Here is an 18,591-nt window from a genome sequence, read left to right on the forward strand (position 1 = left end):
TGGATTCCCAAAGTACAGATGGCAGGCTACATTTTGAGCTACAGGCCAAAATCATACTGCCAAGGCCAAGGACTCAAAAATCATGACCTACATTTCACCCCAAATAATGGCATTTCTTCAGAAGCTGGTGGGACTGGGTCTGTAGTATTATTTTTTTAAAAAAAAAGTCACTTGTATTTCATATTTCTATTTTTAAGTCTTTTTAGTGTGTTTGGCCACATTTTTATCTCATCTTTATAAGTTAGAGTCATAAATTTCTTGCTTAGTAGTAAAAACAGAGACCATAGTGTGACTGTAAAAGCCAGGGCGCCAAGAAAAATGCTAATTTTCACTAGAAATTACAAAATGACAGAAGTTAGAAATTAATTTTTCAGGCACAAAAAGTTGCCAAGGACAACCCATTCTGGTTTACCCCAGTGCAAATTCCAAGAAAGCTGTACCTCAGCTTGAATAATTCACTGAGGTACTCAGGTGTAATAGTCTTTCCAAGTCTTACTTGCATTAACTCCATTAGATTTCCTTACTATAATCATTCTAGACGTTGTCTTTGCTAGTGGTGGTGGCTTCTTTTGTGTTGGGTAGGCACCCAGAAACCAAAACAAGACTTGGGTAAGCTGGCTGCTAGGCAAGACTGAGTACATCACTCACCAGGGTGTTCAGAAAAATGAAAAAGCAGGCATTATTTGAACTTTAAACCTCTAATCACATTTAGATTTTAATATGAACTAGCAAAGAAATTTCTACCAAATTGCTATTTTATTCTGAAACAAATGAGCTTTAGTACTTTGATGCTTTGCAGTGAGATCAAGGACAGTTTTTCAATAAATGAGACACTTAGCCTTGGGTAAGTCATGAAAAGCAGTTCTTCCCAGTTCAATCAGAAATTAGTTACAAGTAAACTGCATGTACACGATCTTCCCTGGAAAATGATTCAGGAAAAGAACTGACCAGAGAAGACAGGCAGAGAGTCAGTGGGTAAATTTGCAAATATACTTTCTTAGCCCCTGACCTCTGACAGGCACACTGCAGTTTATTAATTGATAATTTTGATAATGGGATGGAGAATACACTTATGGTACTAAGCTAGGATGAACAAGAAAAGTGTCAGAGAAAGGAATAAGAATTGAAAGTTATCATGGTGAGTTGGAGAAGTGGTGTAAGATGACCATTCTATTAGGAAAAAGACCACTTCTGTTGTGGTGCAGCATAGAGCAGTTGAAAGTGTGTCATAGAGCTAATGACATTAATGACTTAAACACAGACTGAGGCATGTCTGGATGGGTATCGCTTCATCCAGCAAGGATTTGAGGGTTATAATGAATCAGAAGCTATGACCATGAGACAATCAGCCTTAGCCAAATCGGGAAAATATTGTAGCAATATGTTTAATCCCGAGCATCATCTGTAAGAAGGTTGAAATTATCACTCCACTCGACTTGGAGTTTCTTAAGACTAAGAGAGCAATGAGCAGCATACTCTAATACTTAAAGTGTACTTGTGGATAGAACAAAATAAATGGCCTTAAATTTGCACTAAGGAGGATTCAGTTAGACTTTAAGGACAAACATCTAACAGCAAGGATGGTGGACTCCTCGAAAAGATTGCTGTGGGAAGGTTGAAGAATCACAGAAGGCTTTTACCACAAGATAAACATCCATCAAGAATAGACTGAATATAACTTTCACAGGGCAGATTCAGTGACCTCAAGGTCCTTATTTTCAGTGATTTTTTAGGAAAGCCTTTATGAAGGAGGAAGAGCTCAATACAATACTTTCACCATTTCTTTGCCTGTTTGGCAAAATGCAAAATGTTGCAAAATGCAACAACAGACAGTGCCTCCTTTTGGCACTTACTGATTCTGACATTGACAACAGCAGCCGTTCATTGCAAAAGGCAGCTAGCAGAAGCAGTTCAAAGGCAACTGGAGAGGTAAGATGGGGCTATTGACCCAGGCTGTACGATGCATTGCAGCTTCTGAGCCATGTGCCATCACAGGATGCTCAGTAAAGAGGTAATGTTATCATCACCATCCACCACTCATTTGCTTCCAGCAGGGATAACAGAGCAACATAAAGAAAAGCATTCAGAGCTCAGCTCCTTCAGGCTTCACAGCGCACATGAGGATGCATCTGTCTGGCCTGGAGATTTATGAAGGCCCCTTCCATGCTTCACCTTCTCTTTTTTTATCCTTTAATGGCATAAATGCCACTACAGTAAGGTATGTTGTCCATGTATAGGCTTCTAGCAGGATTTTCATTTGTCATCTGTGAGAGAAATCTAATGAACTACTTGCCTGACTTCCTCCTGGATGCTGTTGTATAAGCTAAAACTGCTACCTAGAGCTTCAGTCCTTATAGGCTGCAGACCTTGTTCTGACTTGTTATGCATGGAAGAAATTACTTTAAAAATACACTTGAGCAAGCCAAGAGAAAGAGATAATGAGAGTCAGAAATAGATCATTTCCAAGCGCGGAGTGTGTACAGCCCTTGAAACTCTGTTTTAATTTTAGTTTTCAGCTTTCAGTCTAAGAGTGCAAAACGTTCTGCGAGAGTGGGAGAGTGAGTGCTTTGAAACACAAACCAAGGCTTGTTCTTCGGCACAAAAACTATTACTGGATTTGCTACTACATCAACAGCTTTACTAAATTGACTTGGGTGTATACACCGTGTTTCCTAAAGTAATTTCTTTCTTCTGAAATGTCCCCATCTCATATTCCCATATTGAAACTATTTAGTCAATAAATAAAACATTAGGTAGGCTGCTAAACAGAAACAGACATCAACTCAAAGAAGACGAATGGGTGAAGAAAGCGGTGGCAAATACGGGAGAGTTGGGATTAATGGTACATGGAAACTTCTTCTATTGGAAATAATGTTCATAGCATTTTCTCAGCATCATGCTTAGAAATTAGGGCAGACAGATTGGCTGGTCACCTGTACTACTTGTGTTTTATTGCCTTCCTACGGACTTATTTTCCTGGGATAAGATCTGTTTATTCAGCTAGCACAGGTCTAGCAAGCAGAAGGAGAAAGAAGCACAAAGCATTTGCACAAGGCATGGAGGGACAGAGTGTCTCTATATACCTGTATTTAGGAAGCTATTTAGAATCGTAGGATCATAGAATCGCTTGGTTGGAAAAGACCTTTGAGATCATCAAATCCAACTGTACCTGTGCACTACTAAATCATATCTCTAAGCATTTCATCTGCTCGTCTTTTAAATACCTCCTGGCATGGTGACCCAACCACCTCCCTTGGCCAACTGTTTCAGTGCCTGATAACCCTTTTGGTGAAGAAATTTTTCCTCATGTCCAATCTGAACCTCCCCTAGCACAACTTGAGGCCATTCCCTCTTGTCCTATCATCTATCACTTGGGAGAAGAGACCGACACCCACCTAGCTACAATGTCCTTTCAGGTAGTTGTAGACAGTGTAAAGTCTCCCCTCAGCCTCCTTTTCTCTAGGTTAAACAAAACCAGCTCCCTCAGCCGCTCCTTGTAAGGCTTGTTCTCCAGCCCCTTCACCAGCTTCGTTGCTCTTCTCTGGACATGCTCCAGGACCTCAATGTTTTTCTTTTATTGAGGGACCCAAATCTGAACACAGTATTCGAGTTGCGGCCTCACCAGTGCTGATACGGGGATACAATGACTTCCCTGGTCCTGCTGGCCACACTGTTTCTGATACAGGTCAAGTTGACTTTGGCCTTCTTAGCCACCTGGGCACACTGCTGACTCATGTTCAGCCGGGTGTCAATCAACACCCCCAGGTCCTTCTCTGCTGGGCAGCTTTGCAGCCACTCTCCCCCAAGCCTCTAGCGCTGCATGGGATTTTTATGTCCCAAGTGCAGGACTCGACACTTGGCCGTGTTAAACATTATCCTGTTGGCCTCAGCCCATTGATCCAGCCTGTTCAGATCCCTTTGTAGAGCCTCCCTACTCTCAACAGGTTGCCACTTCCTCCCAGCTTAGCGTCCTCTGTGAACATACTAAGGGTATATTCAATCCCCTCATCCAGATTATTGATAAAAATTTTGAACAGAACTGGACCCAACACTGAGGAAAAAAAAAAAACCCTCCATAGAGCTGTGCCATCGGGAATGGTTGGTTCTTGCTGACACTGCAGAGTCAGTCCAGCTGTGGGCTGCGTTTGCTAGTCCATGCCGGAGTCATACATACTAAACTGGGCATATGTCAACAGTGTCTCTGAAGTCACTTTAATGTAAGCAATAAGGCTACTTTCTGGAGAGACAAGTGGCAGGTCTTAGAACACATGCTTGGTGAAGGGCTGCTTTGTTAGATGGTGAGGTGAAACTTGTGAAGGCAAGCCAGAGCCAGTTTTCAGTCTACGATACCACAACCTAGACTGTGTGCACTCAAGTTTGTCATAATGTACAGTAATCACATTTCCAGCGCATATCCCCTCCATCACACCTTCTCACAGACAGCCTCAATTCAGTTTAACTAAGCAGCTACTCTAGGAAAAAAGGTCATGTAGACCAGAGCACCTGAAATAGTAGACTATGCAACAGATTATTTGTAATCTCGCAGCAATGAAATTAGGTTTCCATAAATAAGTATAAATAAGTCCCTAACAAACCTGTATTATTTCAATATGGCATAACATTAATCTAAATGAATATAAATTAAATGCAAATGTGGAGACTTTAATTGAAGGGATTACCCAAAATGGTTAGTCGCATCATCAGTTACCGTCTGTTTTCTCCCAGCAGTTGCACTGTCGTCTGTCAGAGTTTAAACAATATGTCATCAAGGGTACTGGAACACATGCTTACCTTCAGACCTCTCAGTAGAATTATAGAATCATAGAATAGTTAGGGTTGGAAGGGACCTTAAAGATCATCTGGTTCCAACCCCCCTGCCATGGGCAGGGAGAATCCACTAGATCAGGCTGCCCAAGGCCCCATCCAACCTGGCCTTGAACACCTCCAGGGATGGGGCATCCACAGCTTCCCTGCGCAACCTGTGACAGTGTCTCACCATTCTCATACTGAAGAAATTCTTCCTAATGTCCAGTCTAAATCTGGCCCTCTCCAGTTTATTCCCATTCCCCTGGTGCTATCCCCACAAGCCTATATGAATAGCCCCTCTCCAACTTTCCTGTAGGCCCTTCAGGTACTGGAAGGTCGCTATCAAATCTCCTCTGAGCCTTCTCTTCTCCAGGCTGAACAAGCCCAACTCTCTCAGCCTGTCCTCGTAGGGAAGGTGCTCCAGCCCTCTGATCATCTTTGTAGCCCTCCTCTGGACCCATTCCAGCAGCTCCATATCCTTCTTATGTTGAGGATTCCAGAACTGGACACAGTATTCCAGGTGAGATCTCACAAGAGTGGAATAGAGGGGCAGAATCACTTCCCTCGCCCTGCTGGCCACGCTTCTTCTGATGCAGCCCAGGATACGGTTGGCCTTCTGGGTTGCGAGCGCACATTGCCAGCTCATGTCAAGCTTCTCATCAACCAGCACTCCTAAGTCCTTCTCCACAGGGCTGCTCTCAATCACATCATCCCCCATCATGTACTGAAAACAGATATTGCCCTGACCCAGGTGCAGGACCTTGCACTTGGCCTTGTTGAACCTCATGAGGTTCTCACAGGCCCACTTCTACAGTCTGTCCAGGTCCCTCTGGATGACATCCTGTCCTTCCCCTGTGGCAACTGCACCACTCAGTTTGGTGTCATCCACAAACTTGCTGAGGGTGCACTCAATCTCGCTGTCAATATAATTGATAAAGATATTAAACAGCACCGGTCCCAGTATGGACCCCTGAAGGACACCACTTGTCACGAATCTCCATCTAGACTTTGAGCCATTGACTTTGACCACTACTCTTTGAATATGACCATCCAGCCAGTTTCTTATGCACTGTATCATCCACCCATTAAATCCATATCTCTCCAATTTAGAGAGAAGGATGTTGTGGGGGACCATGTCGAAGGCTTTACGGTAGATCCACTACTTCAAACTTCTTGTTGTATGTGTGCTCAAAGATGTTGCTGACTCACAGCCTGAGCAGACATCCAAGACATTCAGTTCCAATCAATAACATGAGCTTTTGTGTGTGCATCAGAAGAGAAAACAGCACCAGATTTTTCTCTCCAAGGTTCATTTAGCCCTAGTTAGCCTGCGATGTGCTACTCATCTCAAGCGGGAGGGTTATGGTGGCATTTCAGCTTACACATGGATTGCTTTTGGCTTTGTGGTCAGCTCATGCTAGTGAAATGTAAGTTTTGCCAAGGGTTCCCATGGGCTGTTTTGGCAGCTGCAAACCCACGGTGCATAGAAGTGCATTGTCCATGACTTTTTCCTTCTAAATTGTAGACCATTTGCTTGGGAAACCTTCTGGACCTGTTTAGGTTGAGCACAAGGTTGAGCAGCCTGGACTATAGCTAACCTAAAAGAGGTGGACAAAAACTTCTACAGATACAAGGAGATTACAGCTTATTTCTAATGTCTCCCTGGAACTGCTCTGCACAAGCCACCAAGAAGCAGCCAGTGGCAACTCATGTTTTCCACACACTGTGGAACTACAGGGATTTAACCTTCTGGTGAAAAGTTTTGTGTCTCATTTCCAGTGCCTCAGCTTTTGTTCCCTGATGACAGAGGGACTACCTGGTGTTGAGGAATTTCATTCTCACACAAAATCTTAAACCTGAAATCTTAATTTAATTTTATTTTTTTCCTTTAGGTCTTTTTTATTGTTTCAGGACTTTGGTGGTAATTTATGCTCTGTTATTTGATTTTTATTACACAAGATGCGAAGATTTATATTAATAGAGGAAAATGCATTTAAAATGTCTCCTAATATATTTCCCTTGAAATACATGCAGATTACAGCTGCTGCAATAAACTCATAATCTTTGAATGCTAGAATGGAAATGTTTGACATTAACAGGCTGCTTTTAGAAATGAAATATGTGTAGCAAGGACATGGCGAACTTACAACTGACATCTAATTGTAACTGCATTTGAACTTTGCGTGCTATTTGAGATTGGAGGTGGGGGAGGAGAATGTTAACTTTTTACACATACCTTAACACTTCTTGATGTCAACCAGAAGCAGAGGCAGCAGAATTCCACAGGAAAGACTGCTTCCTTGGCAGTGTGGAGCTGTGAGGAAACAAGGAGTATGTGAAATCTTGTGAGAAAGTCTGATATCTCCTATTTTCTAGTTTCAATAGTTTCCATGGAAATTGAATGCTAGGGAATGCATAGAAAGATTTGTATCAACTGCAGCACAAACTTTAAAAATCTGGAATGGTGTGGTATAACTTGAGGAATTGTTTGATTTGAATTAGCACTGAGTTCCCAATGTGCCCTGGTTAAATATGTGACTGGGAGACCGTGAAAGTAGACATCCATCCTGCAGGAAGGCGTATATGCCTTCCTGCGTTATTATATGTTCATTACTTTCAGAACATGAAGGCAGGCTTTACATATTATCTGGTCTCTGACCAGATTCCCTACTCTGCCACAGCAGTTTTGTGCTACTAAGATTTTACTGGTTTATCTCACTGTGAATCTGATGTAGATTTACAGAGTAGAGCAGAGAATAAGTCAGGGTTTAGAAAATCTGGATATTTGAAAATAAAATATTACAGTAGAGCTGTAGCTTATACTACCATTAGCAATCCTTAGGCTTAACTAAGACGACCGGTTTTGTACACATGAAACTCTCGCTGAATTCTGCTGGCACTGACAGAGCAGTGACTAATTACTGAAAACAAAATATGTTTGCCTGTTCTGGATTCCTTTTTCTAAGAGTCTGGATGCTTTTGATATATGTAGAATTATTGAAATCTTCCTTTGAAAAATGAATGTAGGAGTGTGGGTCTAAGCATGACAAAGACCTTAGACCTCTACTTTTGAGTTGTGGAAGCCTTGTTATAAGTTATTCATCTGCTGGGAAGGTTTTTGTTTACATTCTAGGCATTAATTGCAGGCTTAAATAGTTCTTTTACCTTGTCCAAGATTATCCCATCAGAAGGAAATCAAGCTCAAAGTGGTTCTACAACTTTAAAGGGAACAATTATTTTCCTACTTTTTGAATGATCACGTACAAATACAATGCTATCTCTGTCATCAGAAACAAACAAGAAAACCAACCTCTAACTTATTCTACTTTAATAAGATCAATAATTTGCTATTTTTTATAAAGGAGTCAATTTAGTGTTTAATTTATGAATACATTCCATCCTTGCTATGCAGCTATCAAAACTTATGTATGCCAAAGACCAACCCAGTTAAAAGAAAGTCATACATTTTCATCACCTTTTCACTTTTCTGTTTAGAATAATGAAAATAGGCCAAATTCTATTTGGGGCAAGGTCAAAGTAATTTCAAAGAAATCAGTAGAATTCACCTGCAGTTATTTATGTAACTGAAAGCAGAATTTGATCCAATAGTGTTAAGTGAGCACTCTTAAGATTGGAAATAGCCGTTTCTAGGCACATGTATCATTAGATCAAATTAGATTTTACCTCTTGAAGCATTTTAGCTCAATGGAAAAACAGGCGTGGAAGGAATTAGTCAGTGAGGAAATCGGTGTGTCTTCTGCTGTTTATATTGTTTTCTTAATAAGTAAGAAAGTTTTAAGTTTATAGTGCAAATTCCTTTTTGCTGATTGCTTTGGGCATTTTGTGTGCCTTATTTTTGAAAACTAGAATGTTTGTTCCTATGAAATCTCCCTTTCTAGTAATTAGGCATTATTAATGTCATTTTGTTTATGTTATGAAAGACTCAGAACTGTTTCTTTGCTACATAAAAATATGAAAGAAACCACAGTTTCATCCCTAAAAACATTTGAGGAAAATACTCATATGTTTGCGTTCATCCTATTTCAGGAAACTAAATTTAGTCTTTAATATCTTTTAAAGAGAAATCACAAGGGAAAAAATGGGAAAAATTATTTATTTTTAAATAATTAACATTTTTTTTAAATGGAAAAAATTATTTATTTGAGGTACTCAAAAGAATTTTAGTTGGGAGCTTTGTCTGACTTGATAGGACTTCTGAAAATATCATCTTCAGCACTTTGAAGAGATAAACTGAAAGAGATTTTGCTATTTCATTAATTCCGGGAATTATAATTCACTGCTCATGAACCTAAAAAAGCACACAGAGTAAAGCATGTGTTAGCACATTAAGCCAGTACAGCTTGAAAGCACAGATCACAATTTTAACCAGCTCAACAAAGGTGCTACATTACTGACAGTCACCAAAGGCCTTTGTAATAATGAACATACTAAACAATGAAGATGCAAATAACAGGATACTTGGATGAGTTTTACGATTACGTTCTCTCCTTGGCGGCTCTTATTTTATTTTGTTTTTCCTAAAGAAATATGGGATCTGTGTAGTCAAGTGTTTCATTTGGAAGGTCATTAGATTAAGTAGAATAGAGTCAAAATTAAAAGAACATATGTTCATATTTGTTCATGTCCTAGTCTTGACTGTAGTGGGAGTTGAGAGCTGATTCTCTTAGATGAAGCCCTGCATGCTAAAAACTTTAGCGTGAAGCTTTACTGCAGGATTTTCTTTAATTATATTAATTTGGTAATATAATAGAATATTTCATAAATATATGGCTAATCAAAAGTCAATTTATAAGTGAAGAAATTACTTCTTAGCTGGGATGTAAAGACCTTTCTTTTACTAAATGTGTGCAGTACTGTAGCATCAAATGTGTTAAGGTCATTTTTCTCCAGTGAAGCTTTACAGAATCAGATCTAAAACTTAACTGCCCCAGTGTCTGCCTTCTCCAATCAATGAGGCAGATCTCAGATATACAGAAACTTCATTCATTATGAAGGCTTTACCTTCTACCCTCCATCTTGTATATCAAATGGGTCAGAGGTTTGAAAAAATAATAGAGGATTGTGTATCTAAAGGTTGTGTAATAGACGCAAAGGAATTAAATTAAGGTATTGTGGACAACCTGAATGCTAAATACTTGAAGCCTGATTTTTGACAAACTTAGCAAGCATATTAATAACAAGAACAACAACAACAAAAAGGTGTCTATGACAGCTAGTATTAAAAAAATGGAAATCCCATTAATTTTATGCACATAGCATACTTAAACATTTATATTATATTTCATGTAAATGAATGTATTATATATAAGTGGTGGAGATGTAGGCACATAGAATTGGAAGAGAGCTTTGTTGGCCAATGAGTCCATATTATGAGTTCCCTCTCAGTTACTTACTTTCTACATGAAGAGTGTGTTTAATAAAAATGCCACACTTGTAAATTTTTTTCTATTCTGTAGATGGTGTTTTATTTATAGAGTATTTGAAGAAGACATTACACTGTAGAAATCAATAGCATGTTGCTTTGATAATGTGATGATGAAAGGGATTAGGAACATGAAAAATATGAGGACATGCCAAAGGTGCTTCTTCCGTCAAATATTATTACTTAGTTTAAGTTAGAAAAGAGGAAGAAGATTGCCTCAACTGTTTCCATGTGTTTGTCATAGTGCTTTCAAGGTGTAATAGTGTGTTAATTAAATCAAGCTTTAGGTTTTTATAGTAGTACTACTTTACCTTAGATACCTGTGTGTTGTCTGATGAACACTGAATCAAGCTACCTTTGCACATAAACATTCTCTCTTTGACTCAGTCTGATTGAATATGCAGCAGTAAGCTCATGGATTTTAAGGGTGCTTTGCTCAGAAAGGAATTGAGGAAAGACATGAGGATGCGGCCATCATGCATATGTCAGTTATTCACAAAGTAAAGTGAGTACAACGAGGTTGACAAGTATATCATCTAAATGTGCTTGTGATGTTCATCCAGAACAGAATGACTACAACGCTGACTTTAACCTCAATTTAATCTAATTGATTAGCTCTTCTGTCTATAATTCAAAAAAGGTCTCTGCTTTCAGAAATGACAACTAAAACCAGGAGAATGATACCTATGCATCTGATTTTTAGATTATCTAAACGGCTCTACTTATGACCTGTGAGGCAAAGTCATGAACCTGCTGTTTCATAATGTGAACTGTAATTAACACTGTCAAAATAATCAGACAGTTCTGTTCGTAAACTGCCACATCGTCATGTATTTTTTGCAGCTGCACAGCAAACTGCTCTAATGTACATTTTTGGAAGTTAATTGTCCACCATGATAATTGTCCAGACATTGCGTTATGTACCTGGTCCTTGGTGCACCTAAGTATGTGCTATCAGGTGTGCACATAACATTGCTCCGCACAGCACCCACAGCCCAGATTGACGTGGGTCAATTTAATTATAGTTGCAAAACATAATTCTCCATCCAAAACACAGTAGTTTGGGGATGAGGGGTGAATTTGCAATCGAACTCTTCCGCCTCCTCCAATAAAATTGTCATCACTGACCTTGATATATCAAACATTTAGATTTCAGTTTCCAGTGCAGTATGCTAAATCCCAGTAGAAAGCATGGGTTTAAGAAGGAAAGCATATATAAAAATGAGGTATTGCTGGCAGTTACTGACAAACTGCACTGAACCAAAGTTTTTTAGGTAATTCTGTAACAATGTTCCCACTCTTTTACAAGCTAATACTATATAATGGATGTATCTGTTTCATTTCATGCAGATAATGATATAAACATCAGTATGCGGTTCAGTAAGATGGTTATGAGAATGCATTACTTTGCTCCAGTGATTTCTGTTGTCTGATGTTTCATTGCTGTGTACTTTCATTTGTAACATAAGCAGTTCAGGAGATGACCAAAGCACTTTGCAGAACCCCTAGTTAGGAGTGATAGGAAGGGATGCCAATGCAGTGGGAACAGGACATAGTAGGAATGAAGTCTTAGGGCCTTTAGGGCCTGAAGAGTTGAGACGTGGGTCACAGTACCCTCTTGCCACCAGAAATGGAGCTTGGATGGCCATGTTGAAAGCGTGAGCAGAGCTGGATCATTTTGTTCAAAATGAAACATTGCATTTCTTTTCTTCAGGTTAGTAAAGCCTTATGTTTACACCTTTCACAAAATGAAATCAAATCAACAACGGAAAGGGTATTTCCAAGGCAAAATCGCTTTGTTTCGCCTGAAACAATTTTCTCCTTTCCTTAGGACCAGACTGCTTGCTGATCTGACAAATTATTTCGGTGTCCCTGAAGCTGCATTTTCCTTTTATTATTATTTTGTTTACAAACCTCCTTTCTTTGCTTTCTCCTCTCATGTCTCTGGACTGGTAGTGTAGCATACTGCTTCCACCCTCATCCAGCTGTGTGAAGCTGCTCTACTCCATTTACTCCCTATATTCTACTGAAAACAAAAACTAGCTGAGTTCTTACTAGAGCTGAAAAGAGGCTGTCTATTCCTCCCCATCCAATGTGTATACATGTAAATCCTAAACAGGAATATTTCTCAGTCCTTTGATTAAGGAGGATATTTTTCTATACACACTGGGTTCCCAGGATGACAGGCAGACAGATAGCATAGCGATGGCAATGACCTCTCAGTTAGAAGCTGCTTCCTTTCAGTGGAGCTGCAAAAGTCTCACCACGTGATACTCCCAGTACATTGCAAACGGGGCTGGCTTACAGCACCAACAGTTGATTACTGTGTCCTGAATGGTGGGAAAAATATTCTAATGCAGTGGTTTTCAACTGTAGGTCTGAACAGAGCATGGAGCGACATGCTGACTTTCCATGTTCCTCTGAGCCAGGTAGTCTGGCAGTTTGAAAGGAATGTTAGGGTGCATCTCAAGACACTTCTGGCTGTGCTGAGGGCACATCCATCATGGTCTCATCCTGATTGCTTACCTCTTGGAAAAAGAAGAGGTGGGCAGAAGGAGCGATAAAAGCAGACAGCCCTGCTGCTAGAAGCAGCAGCCACGTCTCAGGACATTCCTCAGCTCTGCAAGGCAAACTGTGAGCACTGCAAGGCAAAACAACAGCATATTTGAAAACTTGATTTTCTAAATCTGTGAGATCTCACTAAACTGATGAGCGAAAAGAAAAATCAAACAAAATATTTGCAGCTGTTTGAATGGGAAATTTGTGTTTGATTCAGATTTAAAAATCAGGTTTTGTTCATGTATCAGCATACCATTGCTGCACTGGTTTTTACAAGACACCAGATGCTGATCTGAAATGCTTCACAGAAGCCATTATCAGTTCAGGAGATTTAGGAGGCTGGTGATAAGGGAAGATAGAGCAGCTCTGTAGATTGTCTCCTTACACATAGATAAAGTTTGAAGTGGACACTTTAATCTACATTTGATATCTTCTGAAATAAGCAGGGTGGTTACACACGCCCACTTTTCTGAATAATACAACTATTGTGTTAAACCTTTCAGAAATTAGTAGGTTAATTCACCATCCTTCACTGAAGAGGCAGTTGCAGAGATTCTTTTATAAACTGTTTTGTTTGGGTTTTTTTACATCAGTTTTGGAGGCTACTGCTAGCATTTGCTTATTATGGTTTTAAGTAGGATTTATTTACAATGCACCTGAAGCTGTTTTCAGAAGGGTGGGGTTTTTTTGTGTATGCTGTATCAACAAAACTAAGAAATAATTCTATATGAAGTTGATAAGGTATAAATGTTAAAGGTATAAATGTAAGTTTAGGGAGTAGTTGTAGTTAAGTGTAAATATTTTCCATTTGAGTTTTTAATTGCTCCACCCGGTTTAAAAGAACCTTTCTAAGTCAGGCTGGAGCCACTCTTGGGAGGGAGTCCCTTTGATGGAACTGCTCGTGACTCCCTTTGTATAGACGCAGCATCATGGCAAAATACTTAGAGTAAGTTAGAACAGAAGGTGATCAGCCTATTTGCAAGTCCAGATCTCCGCATTTACAGTTCCGTTGAACCTGTCTGAAGTCATTTGAAGGCACTGGTGTGAGGAGCAGAGGTGGAGAACATTACCAGAATCCTGACACTGTAACAGAGGTGACTGCATGGAGCAGCTTCGGCTATAGCACTGCGCACGCCCCAGCTTAGAGCAGTGGCTGGAAGGGAAGAAAGAAAATAAGGGAAGAAGGAAGCATAGACAGGGATTGCACAGTACAGCCAGGGTGCCTGCTCCAGGGTTCCCCTCTTCCTATTCAGAGTTGAGTCCTCTGCAGCGAGCTTGCCATCACTTAGTGGGAAGAACAGTGTTCATATCATAAAAATGTTCAAAAGGAGGCTGAAGTATTAGAAATAAGAATAGCCTTTGTCAAGGAGATTACAATTAGTGGACTTTAATTCCCTGGCCCTGTGGTCTAAGTTTGTAGTCCAGTAAAGTTTTGGGGTTGGGGATAGAGACGGTATTTTTTTGCTTGGGTTTTTTTTGTTGTTGTTTTTGTGTTTGGTTTTCTTTTTAATTGTGGCAAGTTTAGGTATTTGCAAGCAGGCTTTTCTAAGTAACTTTGTAAGCTTGATGACATAGGCTAACATTTGCAGCTTGTAATAGCTGAAATATTCCAGTATGCTCAAGTGATTTAAGTGCCTCAGGGATTGCTACCCTAATTCCTTGACAGCAAAACTTAAAATGTCACTTATAAAAGAAGAAATTACAGCAAACACGCATAGGAATAACATCATAATAGCATCATTTACAGTTAAAAGATAACTAAACATTGCTAGAGAAGGATAAAAACCAGAACAATGGTATCCAAATATAACCAGCCTTTCAGACAGACTGAGATCTGGTTACAATCTTTATAGCTGAAGCATCCTTCTAAATATCCCTGGAAGGAATGTAAAACAACTAGCACTGTAGTATGAGTCACTTTCAGCTAAGGGGGTCTAGAGGTGGTGAAGACAGCACTGAAAACAGATTGAATGTTAGGGGAGCCATAGGACCAATAAAATAAATAGCCAGTGTTGGGATAAGGGGAAAAGTCAATAAAATCTCTCTTAAACTTCATGTGTTTGGTTCTGAACAACAAAGCTGTTGAATTGTGCAGAAATAAAATGAAGGAAATTAAGTATTTACCTAATGTAAATGGAAAAGGAAAGGGAAACAAGCAGAGAATACACATTACCTGTTAGTATTTGTATACATAAAGTCAGACTCAAGCTGCAAAGAAAACTGTTCAGAGTATGTCCATGCTGTCAAATAACTTATCTATATGCTTTGGTCCCAGATCTGGTCCTTTGGTCATCTGCATGGGATGGAGTAAAACTGACTTCCGCTACTCCCTTTCAAGTGGTTTGCTGAGAGTAGTTTACTCTGTGGACTGTTCTTATAGCGTGAATTGTTCTCCCAACATGTCCACATCAGCCTTGCACTGTCAAAGACCCCTAAACACTCTTCTGTTACTTTCCCAAGGCATGCAATAACCACTTGTGCTCTTGAGCTATAGAAACACCACTCTCTTTTAAGCTCTCATATTTCCTACATAAGCTCTCAGGCACCACTAAGTGAAAAAATGCAAGAAAGGAAAAAACATTCTCTTAGAGCCATGGAGTCTATAGGGAATCAGGGCCAAGTGCTGGGTGGTGTCGAGGCAGCTGATTAATTCTAACCTGGGTTAAGGCTGAATGGTTGGAGTGGGACCCAGTTAAAAACACTGGTCTGGGCAGTTCCCTGGGCAGATGCCATTAGCAGGGTACATGGTAGGCTCTCTCAGAGAGTCCAGTTGGGGTACTGCACTCCAGTTAGGTTACATAAAACTACTGTTAAAACTATTTATAGAGGACTAATTGATACTGTGGACTGAGAAATCCAGAAAGTATCGGTCTGAGAGTGCTTTAAACAAGGAGATTACAACAGAATTTTATTGAATCAATTATTTCTACTGCTAAACTGCAAGAAGTACATGAACTTATTTTCTACATACTAAAAGGCTTGCTGAGGAGATTGGAAAAACCTTATGATTACTGATATCAAAGAAGAAGTGACATGCTGTTTATTTGACATATACAGTCAGATCTGTCTATAGTAGAGATCAGATAATCTTTTTTAGCTATTTTAATAAGCTATTTCTGATCATGCATAAATGCATGCAGATTAGGAAATAAAACCAGCTGTAGTATGAATGAAGTTTTTCTTTAAACAGGCTTTATATTTGCTGCCCATTCATTTTGGTATCTCTTCACAACTCTGTGTCAAATATAAAAAAATTAATATTGTGGATGACCAAGTGTGAATATATTCACATCCAGCAATAAAAAAATGAATGCAGTGGTTACTGCTCACCTCAGTATCATCTCAGAAGTCTTCTGTCTCCATCACTGGTACAGACTTGGGAGAGACAAGCTGCACCTTGTGGCTGCATGCAGAATAAAGACCGCACAGGAGTCTCAAAGATAAGACAATTAATCCATACTAAATGTATTTATTAACAGTAAAATGTGCAATGATCTCACATCAGGGGAAGAAAAGGTTCTTAGCTGCAATTTTATCCTAATTTGGCTGAATGTAAGAGAATAAATCAATGGGATTTTAGAACAGGCTGATATGCCTTATGTGAGTGCTAGCATGAAAACAACTGAGAATAACATTGCCAAAAGCAGTAGTTTAACCCCTGAAATTAGGAAGCTTCTGAGGCATCTCATAGGGTATTATTAACGGAGCATGTTTAAGAAAATAATAATTGGGGCTTGGGAGAAATCTCAGAAAATAATGTCACTGTTCTTATTTTTAATTCTTTTGCTGGATTGTTTTTATTTTATGGCAGTTAGTATTGGAAAATGAAAATATTTTGCTTCATAATGGAAAATGAATGTGTTCCTCTTAAGTGAAAGTTTGGACTATTATGCAAAGCAATTAAAAATGTCAGTGAAAGAAAAGCAATGGAAAACCAACAGGCCTGCATTTTTCATCGGTGCTGAAAGAAAACAAAAATATTCCCCAACATTTTGCAAAAAAAGGAAAGGAATTTTGTGGAATGCCTAATTTTATTTTAAAAAACTTTTTTAAACTGAAAAGCTATTCTAAAGATCATGCATAGTTGTATGGCATATCTGATTTATAACCCACACAGGACACCATAAGAAAGCAGGGCCAAATCCAGAGCAAGCATAAATCATTTGTTAGCTTAAATAGAGCACTGGACTGGCTGGGAAACTCATCCTCATTCCACTATGTTGGTAGTAAAAGCAGCACGTCTCATTTTTTCTGAATTAGCTCTCACTCTTGTAAAGGTTCTACACAACTTCCAAGTCCATTATTATTCTTAGATGAAAGGCTTGTTAATATCTATGGTGTTAAAAAATAGGGGAGAAACCAATTCTGTAGGTCAGAGTCTGTGATGGCTCAACAAAAAAAGCACAGGGTCCATCATCGCTGAATTTAGATGGTGTTCCTTAAGGAATGAAGCCAGGGAAGATTCATGAGCCACTGGCTGAAAGGAAGAGTTATTATATAATAATAAATATTGTAGGAGACAAAGTTCCCTTTTCACCGAACATTTTAGAAGTTTCAAGATATATCACTCTTGCCATGACATTTAGCTGGGGCAGAAGAATCCACTCCACTCATTTATCTGGGAAGCCTCATTAAATGAAGTTCTGCTCCTTGACACATTTCCAGCAGCTGTTTAAAGACCATATGGAGCCTTGCATGCATCTCAGAAAGCCTGAAGTTCTGCAAGTGCTTTACTACCAAGTAAGAAGGATCTTGCAACATCTTGCGTTTTGCAAATGCAGAAACGAAGGCACACAGACATTCATGGTCCCTTCTTATGGTAGGGCAGAAGCAGAGATAAAACATGCCACTCTTCCATCTTTAGACTGATATGCATAAATATTTATTCATTTCAAGTTCCAAATATGGGTGATTGTGAAGGCAGTAGTAGCGTTAATTTAAATATGCTTTCATTTGCATTTTACTACACACTAGTGATGGCAAAACAGGGAAACAATGGAAGTGCTCTGTCTTCAAATTGGTAGGTGGGTGACTTCACCTACCTGATACGGAGTCCAAGGAAGGGAACAGAAAAATTTGGTACTACACATTCTTTTGCAGTGTGAAAGTATCTTCAAGAATAATAATCACCCTAACAGAGAGAAGTCATCTAAGACCTATGTATCGTTGTGAGGGCAGAGTATGTTTTAACTTGCACATGCTGTTTGAGCACTCCTTTCTAATCTGCTATTAATTCCTCTGTACAGAAAATATTTCTCAGATACAAATTATGTCATGATCTGATGCAAAGAAGAGCTGCAAAATGAATTAACTTGGCTGAAATGAATTAAAAATTGTGATGGATGTTTTCTGAACACTAGTGAATGCTGTGGGCCAGAATCTGTCCTCATTCTGTAAAATAAAAGTTTGGCAATGGAGCAAAATAAGAGTGAAATGTATCTTCACACTTGCAGGAGTGTAAGAGAAAAGTCTGATGGAAAAAAAAAACAAACAGGAAGCAAGGATGAGGAAAAACACACTGTCAAAGTGAGGATACACTAGTGTAAAATTGGAGGAACCTAATGATAAAACAGCTCGATGAAATCTGCAAATACAGAAAATACTTTTTCATAGAAATGCATCTCTACTGTTTATTTCATTATGCTCTTGGGGGTGCTTATGTGTATGATCTGCATAAAAAAGAGTGAAATTCATCTTTGGAGTGTTTTGCTGCTAGCTGGGAAATCAACAAAATATTTGTAAAGAGGCACTACTAAATGCATTTCTGATTCCCAAAGGGAAGC

At 39.2% G+C, this 18,591-nt stretch overlaps 1 protein-coding gene across 1 annotated transcript in view; it reads left to right on the forward strand.

Annotated features, from left to right (window-relative positions):
* The window catches only part of RERG (RAS like estrogen regulated growth inhibitor), a 112,638-nt gene that overhangs the window by 42,399 nt on the left and 51,648 nt on the right, over positions 1-18,591 (forward strand). The gene's annotated exons all lie outside the window — the stretch shown is intronic.

Source organism: Cuculus canorus, chromosome 1 (assembly GCF_017976375.1).
Source record: "Cuculus canorus isolate bCucCan1 chromosome 1, bCucCan1.pri, whole genome shotgun sequence".
In the NCBI taxonomy this organism is placed as follows: Eukaryota; Metazoa; Chordata; class Aves; order Cuculiformes; family Cuculidae; genus Cuculus; species Cuculus canorus.